Here is a 7,571-nt window from a genome sequence, read left to right as displayed (position 1 = left end):
GGAGCAAACTGTTGAAATCCATACTTAATGTATACTAAGCTGATCTTCTGTATATTAAGATAATCGAAAATGAATCTTGATGTGAATGGAAGGGGAGAGGGAGTGGGAAAGGGGAGGGTTGTGGGTGGGAGGGACGGTATGGGGGGAAAGCCATTGTAATCCATAAGTCGTACTTTGGAAATTTATATTCATTAAATAAAAGTTAAAAAAAAAAAGAATTGGGAGAACCGTGAGTGGGGAATGATTCTTCCATGAGCCATACGCCTGCACGAAGACAGCAGGTCAGCAAGGCACAGCAGAGTGTAAGAGCAAGCTTTGCGAGTTGCAAAGTAGTCTGTGTAGCGGGAGTCTCACGCCTACAAAGCAAAACTATCCGAGTCAGATTGCGTTGGCTTTAGCAAGGTGACACGGTGAAGAAAGAAACGCCAGAGTTGTCCATCCGGAATGACGCGAAGTGCAGCTCTCCTCCTTGGGCCTTGCTCAGACTCCACAGTTCATGATATTGGCTTTAAGATCTGGGAGCACCAAGCTTTGCTTTTCTTGATTTGGGTATTGGAGGGGGAGAATCCATTCTCTTATCAAATGTATCAAATGCCTGGCTTTTGCAAGTTTTGCGATTTTTGGCTTCCATAGTGCATACATAGTGTGTATGCAATGCTAGCAGAATACGCTACACAAAACTTGGGACATACTTATAACTGCTATTCAAATTCAGATTTGACTAGTGCTACTGTCTAAATGTGGCCCCTCAGTTTCACGTGTTGGAAATTAAATCCCTCATGCAAGTGTTGGAAGGTGTTTCCGTTGGAGGACTTAGAGCCACTCTCTCTGAAAGGGGCTTGCAGGAGTGCGTTCTCGCTCTTCTGCCATCTGCCATGCACCGATCTAGCAAGTAAGCCCTCATCAGATGCCCACACCGTGATCTTAGACTTCCGGCCTTCAGAACCATGAGGACATACACTTCTACCCTTTATCAATAATCGCAGGGTCTGTGGCATTCTGTTACAGTGGCACAGAATGGATGAAGACAGCTGGGCATCCTGTATTTTATCTGGCAACCCCATTGTAGTTGAATAAGGCTTAGGAAAGAACTAACCCCAAATGCTTTTTTTCTACAGTTATTGTATGACTCTGCGTTCCGTTCCACAGACTATTCATGATGGCTTTGTAGATATCTGGTTAGCAATCTTCGGAAGATGGGACACATATGTCATCAAGACAGATGACATCGTCTAGTCCTATAACCTGTGCAGAGAGATCTTCCAAGTGTCAGAGAAGTGGACTTTGCTCTCAGCGACTCTTGTTTCCTACACCTGCAGTTATTCCACCATTCTCCCCCCGCCCCTTTATTTATTTGTAATGTTTCTACCGACTGGGGCAGTACGGCAATTGGCTTCATGGCTCTGTTTCCATGGTTTTGTTGTTGATTTCTGCATCATAGAGTAGCAGAGAGCATTTTGCTGAAGAAGAAAGGTTATCCTGGCTCTGCAAACAGTGGCTGGCTTTGAACTGCCCTTGTGATCCCTTAAACCTCAGTTTCTTCCTTTGTAAAACCGTAATGCCTACCCCATGAACCCAATAAGCTTGTAAAGAATATTCAATAAATAACACAAATACAAATACTCTGCATCTTATAAAAATTAGTACAAATGTAAGGATTTTCCTTGACACATATTGATGATGACCAACAGACTGATATTCTCTTTATTGCCATTGGTATTCTATTTACTGTATCACTTAATGCCATTATTCCCTAGAGACAAGGAGAGTCGTGTGCTAACTACTGGTAGGTGAGCATAGTGCTATCAACTGGCTTGAACCATCCACTATAAGACAGATTTGCCTCCCAAGAGGGAACCCGCCACTGACGGAGCAGTGAGCTGTACGGGAAAGGACATGGGACCTAGACCGCGAAGGCCTGCTAGGGTGCCCCGAGCTGAGTGTCGCCTTCCCTGAGCCTGGCGCTCTGAAAGATGCCTCTTTTTCATGGGAGTTCCCTGGAGACTGAAAGATGATAACCGTGGAAGCCTTAGGAAACCCAAATGTGCTTTCAAGGCCGCCTGCACCTGTACAGACAACATTTTCTCCTCTTAGCTACCGGCTGTGGTGGGCACACTGCCGAGACACCACCGCACTTGTCACGAACAACGCCTGGCCTCTGAGGCCACTGGGAGCCTGCGCTTGCACCAGCAGAGGGAAGAGGCAGAGCTTGGAGGCAGCTGAGCTCTAGGACAGGGAAGGAGGCGTGGGCCGAGCCGCATGAGAAGGCTACTCTGCTGGGCACCCACAACACGCTCTGCCCTCTCCTGCCTTGCTCTCTAGTTGCCGACTTGCAGACTTGGGTTTTTTCCCTCCAAAACGCGCTCTCTCTGAGCATGTTCACATTTCCATCTTCAAAACCTAACAAGATTGTCGGCTTTGAAACGTCTCCCGATTTTGTCTATCGGATGTTGTGAGCGTCGTGTAATACCAATCCCTCATGCTCTTCCTATTAGTGGAAAACCTTCACAAAGCCCCAAAGATTCTGCCTTTCATCTTCCATCCCTCCTCCCTTTCTTCTTCTGTTTTCAAATGACTTAGAGGATGCAGAAATTAGGAGCAATCCATACTACATTAAAAAGTGAGAAAATTCAAAGCCCTACTCCACTCCTGCCCCGTTTCCTTCCTTTGATCTCTTAAGACAGATGCTGTCTTCACCAATTGTTGTCCTTGGGAGGCGGGGGCGGATCCGTGGATTTTCTGAAACTCACTGAGTTCCTCCCGGGAAAAGCCTAGAATTTCTCTTTTTACCTTCCTGCATTTAAAGCTTTTACATCAAGGATAGAAACACAGAATTACCACTTGGAGCTTTCAAATTTGTAAAAGCAGCACTGCAAAAGACTAGTCTAGTGCAGTAGTGAGAAGGGGGGAAAGAGTAGATCAGGAGTTCGGTCTGTAACTGACTGTGAACAATCAATTGAGATAACTCACTACCTTCGGACCAGCCGAGATAGCTGCCCACTGCTTGGACTATTTAAAGCCCAAGGACTTTTTCATTTTTCCCTTATTGTGATATTTCATTTGTAACGAGGCGATGGCTACACTTATGGTATGGATAATCTACATCCTCTAAGGATTCCTGGAGGCATCGGGTTATCAATCGGTTGGATAAACATATTTCAAAGCAGGAATCAGAGGCTGCTCTTCCTTGCTGAGCATCCTGGGAAAAAGGCATGCAAAATTAGCATCCCCTCACCAGGGCATCCCTCCTCCTGTCCTGCTGGTCTGGCGCGGCTCGGCCTCGCAGGGAGCGCCGCCCAATCGGCGCTGGCCTCCTTTGTTTACTGCACTGGCCCTGGGGACTGCGCTCCCGGACCCGGAGGAAAGAGCCAGGCAGAGCGAGCCCGGCGCTTCCTGCCCCTGCAAAGCTGGAAGCTGACTCTTTCCCATCGGAAAGGAGGGAAGGTGCCTGCCCGCTGCCCGCGATCCTCGCCTCCTCCCCAAAATCCCGAGCGATTGAAAGACAGAAAACCGCCCAGAAACGTGGGGGGTGGGGGTGGGGGGGTGCCTGAAACCCTCGGAGGACGTCAGAGCTGAAAGGGACACCAGGCAGGAGCGGGAGGAAAGACGCCTGGGGCGAGCGGGCGGATTTCTGCAACAGCGCCTCGGAGCCAGAGCACACCAGGGCGCCGGAGCCGGGGAGCCGGGGAGCCGGAAGGCGGTGGCCGCCCCGTGCGAAGAACGCATCTCCAGGGCCAGGAATGACGGGCCCTGGAGACCGCGGCTGATGGGAAAAGTCTGAACGGCCGGCTGCAGCCGGGCGCCGACAGCACCGAGCTGACACTCTGTCCTGCGCAGGGCACACGCCTGCGACGCTGTTCCGGCTTGGATCCTGCACAGGCTGGAGTGGTCCCTGCGGCTCACAGACGGGACACCCCAGGCCTGGCCAGCCCCAGAGCGCTAGGTGGCTCTGATCCAGAATCCCCTTCCTCCCTGAGGAGCTTGGCTGATGGCTGCTTTCCTTTGCTCATGGCTCAAAGCAGGATGGGTCTGACCACAGTGTGCTAATTCCCAGCCAGGGAAGAGCCTCAAAGTCTCAAGGAATTGAAATGGGGCATCACCAGTAGACTTTCAGCCCTTGTGCCTCTGCAAAGCTGGAAGTGCCCTGGCTAGCCCTCCTGGCTCTTCAGCCTCCGGTCTCTTGCAAGGGAGGGAGATGGAAGAGGTACGGCTTTGGAAGGAACAGCAGATTTGGACGGACTTGAGCCCAGCCAGCCCCACTCTCAGGGAGCTGTTGCAGCCTCTCAGACCCAGATGAGCCTTGGGGTGACCAAAAAGCGGCTGCCTAGGTTGAGGCGTGGCAGCTCTCAGCCGGTGTGCTGCGAAAGAGAGGGCAGAGAGCGGGCAGCTCCACCAGGCACTATGTCCAGGGGACCCACGAGACGCAGCACGCCTGCCTGGCCAACCGACAGCTCTTGTGCCCAAACTCGATTGAAGCAGGAGCCGTGCCAGGCAGCCAGTCCCCCATCCAAGCCACCTGCCTGCAGTCCACAAGCCAACACGGGGCCGCAGCCTTCAGCTTTTCAAAGGGAAAACCTCAATTTTTGAGCCCTCATTATGCTTGTCAGAAGCTTCTAACCGAATCCTGCCCTAAATGCCTTTTCTCTGGCCCACATAGTGTTGCTGAAACAATTTGAATTAGACCTGGCATTTTAAAGCTGGAAGATTTATGGAGTGCCTGTGTTTAAGTCCCGGATCTTCTCCTGCTAACATGAACACTGGGGGGCGGCAGGTGATAGCTCAACTGGCTGGGTCCCTGCCACCCACGGGAGATCCGGACTGAGTTTCTTTCTGGCTGCTCCAGGCTTTGACCTGGCAGAGTCACTGCAAATGTTGCAGCATTTGGGGAGTGAACTGGTGGATTAGAGATTCTCTCTCTCTCTTTCTGCCTTTCAAATAAAACAAACACTTTTTTTTTTTTTAAAGTATTTATTTATATGAAAGGCAGAATTACAGAGACCCAGAGATCTTCCATTTGCTGGCTCACTCCCCAAATGGCTGCTGCAGACAGAGCTGGGCCAGGCCAAAGCCAAGAGTCGAGTCAGGAGCTTCTTCCAGGTCTCCCACGTGGGTGCAGGGGCCCGAGCACTTGGGCCATCTTCCACTGCTTTCCCAGGCACATTAGCAGGGAGCTGGATCAGAAGCGGAGCAGCCGGGACTAGAACTGGTGCCTGCATGGGATGCCAGCACCACAGGCAGCGGCTTTACAGGCTCCACCACAGCTCTGGCCCCCAAAGAAACATTTTAAATTGGGGGATTTAACATAAAACTGCTTGGCTTTTCTTGAGAAATCAGGATAGTTACAGTGGGCCCAAATTCCCAGAAAAGTGTCTGGGGCCCACACCAGCACCCCTTTCAAATGGGACACAGAACCTGAAGTGTGCCCTGGTCCCCACCACTCCCTATTGCTCCTGCCTCCACTTACCTTACCTGTCAGCTTCCCGGAACACTAGAGACGCCAACCTCTGACTTCCAAGGCCTCTAAAGCTACCTGTCAGCCCCAGTCATTTCTCATTTCTGAGCAGGACACTTTGGTCGCAGAGGGAGGGAGGATTCAAAGGCATCACAGGTGCACCTGCGTTGAAGCACACTTTTACATCCACGTGAGAAAACCCAGGAAGGGCTCCTTTCCCTCAGCATCCCGTCTCCAAGCCTCAGCCACGGCTCCCTACAAGACCCCTTCCCAGTCCCCACTTGCTTACAAGCGTTCCTTTGTCCTCTGCCTGCCACAGTTATCTCAGTAATCCAAGATGGGAGCGCGTGGATTTAGCGCACTATGCTGCTTTTGTTTTGTGCTGAGCCAGTGAAAAGAGAGGGCGTGCAGGGGAGCTCGGGAGGCTCTAGGTCGGGCAGGAGAGCCCCTTCTAGCCTTCACTCAGAAGCAGTCAACCCGCTGTGTGCTGGGTCCTAGGCGGCCTCCTGGCTCCACCTCTCCCTTTTTGCTTCCTTGCTTGGCACAGTCAGCCAATCACCAAGCGGATAACAGCCTGGTGGGGCGGGAGAGTGCTTTTCCTCTCCGTGGGATGGATTTGACATTGCTCTTTGATTCCCAGTGGGAGGTTCCAGTAACCTCCATCCCGCGGGGTTCGCGCCTCCGGCCCACCGGCTAGGATTTTCAGCAGACAGGAGAGACACACGCGCTCTCTGAAGCTGTGCACCGAGACGGCTCCAGGGTCAGGTTTGTCCTTGGGGCTTCTGGGGTCCTTCTGGGTCCACAGATGCGAGAGGGGCACAGGGGGGGCTGCTGAGCTAACCGGGGGTGCAGCCACCGCGGAACTCGGGGGCCTTGCCTTGTCCTTGTCTCCTGACCGCCCCCTTCACTCTCAGGCAGCTCTGGTGTTCGCCACGCCAGAGAATTCCGGGAATTCAGTTTTAATGGAGCGCCTATGGACCGCCTTCAGAAGTATTCTGCCAACACATTGGGAGATGCAGGTGCTATGGAAAGGATACTAGTTCTTTTGCTTGTTTAAGTTATTTGTTTGAAAGGCAAAGTTACCGCGAGAGAGGGACACACACACACACACACACACAGAATCTTCCATCCACTGGTTCACTCCCCGGGTGGCCACAACGAAGCCAGGAGCCTGGAACTCCATCTGAACTCCCACGTGGGTTCAGGGGATCGGTCTGTTGGTCCATCTGCCGCTGCTTTCCCAGGCACGTTAGCAGGGAGCTGGCTCGGAAGTGGAGCAGCAGGAGCTCAAACTGGTGCTCACAGGGGATGCTGGCCTGGCAGGCGGCGGCTGAACCCACTGCACCGCAACCTGAGCTCCGGTTCTGGCTTCCCACTTACACAGCCAGCCGGCGGCTCCAGAGCACAGCGTCTAACCTCCCAGCTCTCCACGCCTTTTCTCCTCGATGGAGGGCAGACAGCCTGCCCGCCTGCAGCACGGGACTCACTGTGCTGCCGATGGGAGCTTTTGGAAACATGGGAGGCGCCAAGGCTGCAGGCTGACTGGCAGCAGCCAGGGTCGGTACTCAGGGACCCACAGCCTTAGCTGGGCACCTGCCCTGCGGGTTTGCAGAGCTAAAGGAAAAGGCTTTCAGATTCAGCTTTCCAGGGCTCCGGCAGCGGCAGCGGTCACATCGATGCCTGAAGTCCTGTGCACCAGCTTCCCGTTTCATTGTTTACATTGTGTACTTACTCAAGTTTTGTGTTTTCCCAGAGGGGTGGAATATCCTGGACTTTGCCCAAGGTAGCTTTTTTCCCTAGCCCAGCCTCAGGGGCCTCTTTCCCTATAGTTAGGAGCCACAATCTCTCCTTGCAATGGTTTTCTTCTATTGGGTGCCAAGTGAGCAATGCATGGATTTCAAGTTTTTGCACCCAAAATAAATTTAATCCCATTTCCATGAAATTTCTGAAGTATCGATAAACTCATTTTTGGACACACTTGAGATGTTTCATAATTAAAGAAAAAAAATGTCTAGAGGACCAGCATTGTGGCGTACCAGGTAAAGCTGCTGCCTGCAGTGCTGGCATCCCATATGGGTGCTGGTTCTAGTCCCAGCTGCTCTACTTCTGATCCAGCTCT

Source organism: Oryctolagus cuniculus, chromosome 3 (genome assembly GCF_964237555.1).
Source record: "Oryctolagus cuniculus chromosome 3, mOryCun1.1, whole genome shotgun sequence".
In the NCBI taxonomy this organism is placed as follows: Eukaryota; Metazoa; Chordata; class Mammalia; order Lagomorpha; family Leporidae; genus Oryctolagus; species Oryctolagus cuniculus.
Note: the sequence above shows the minus strand (reverse complement) of the source record.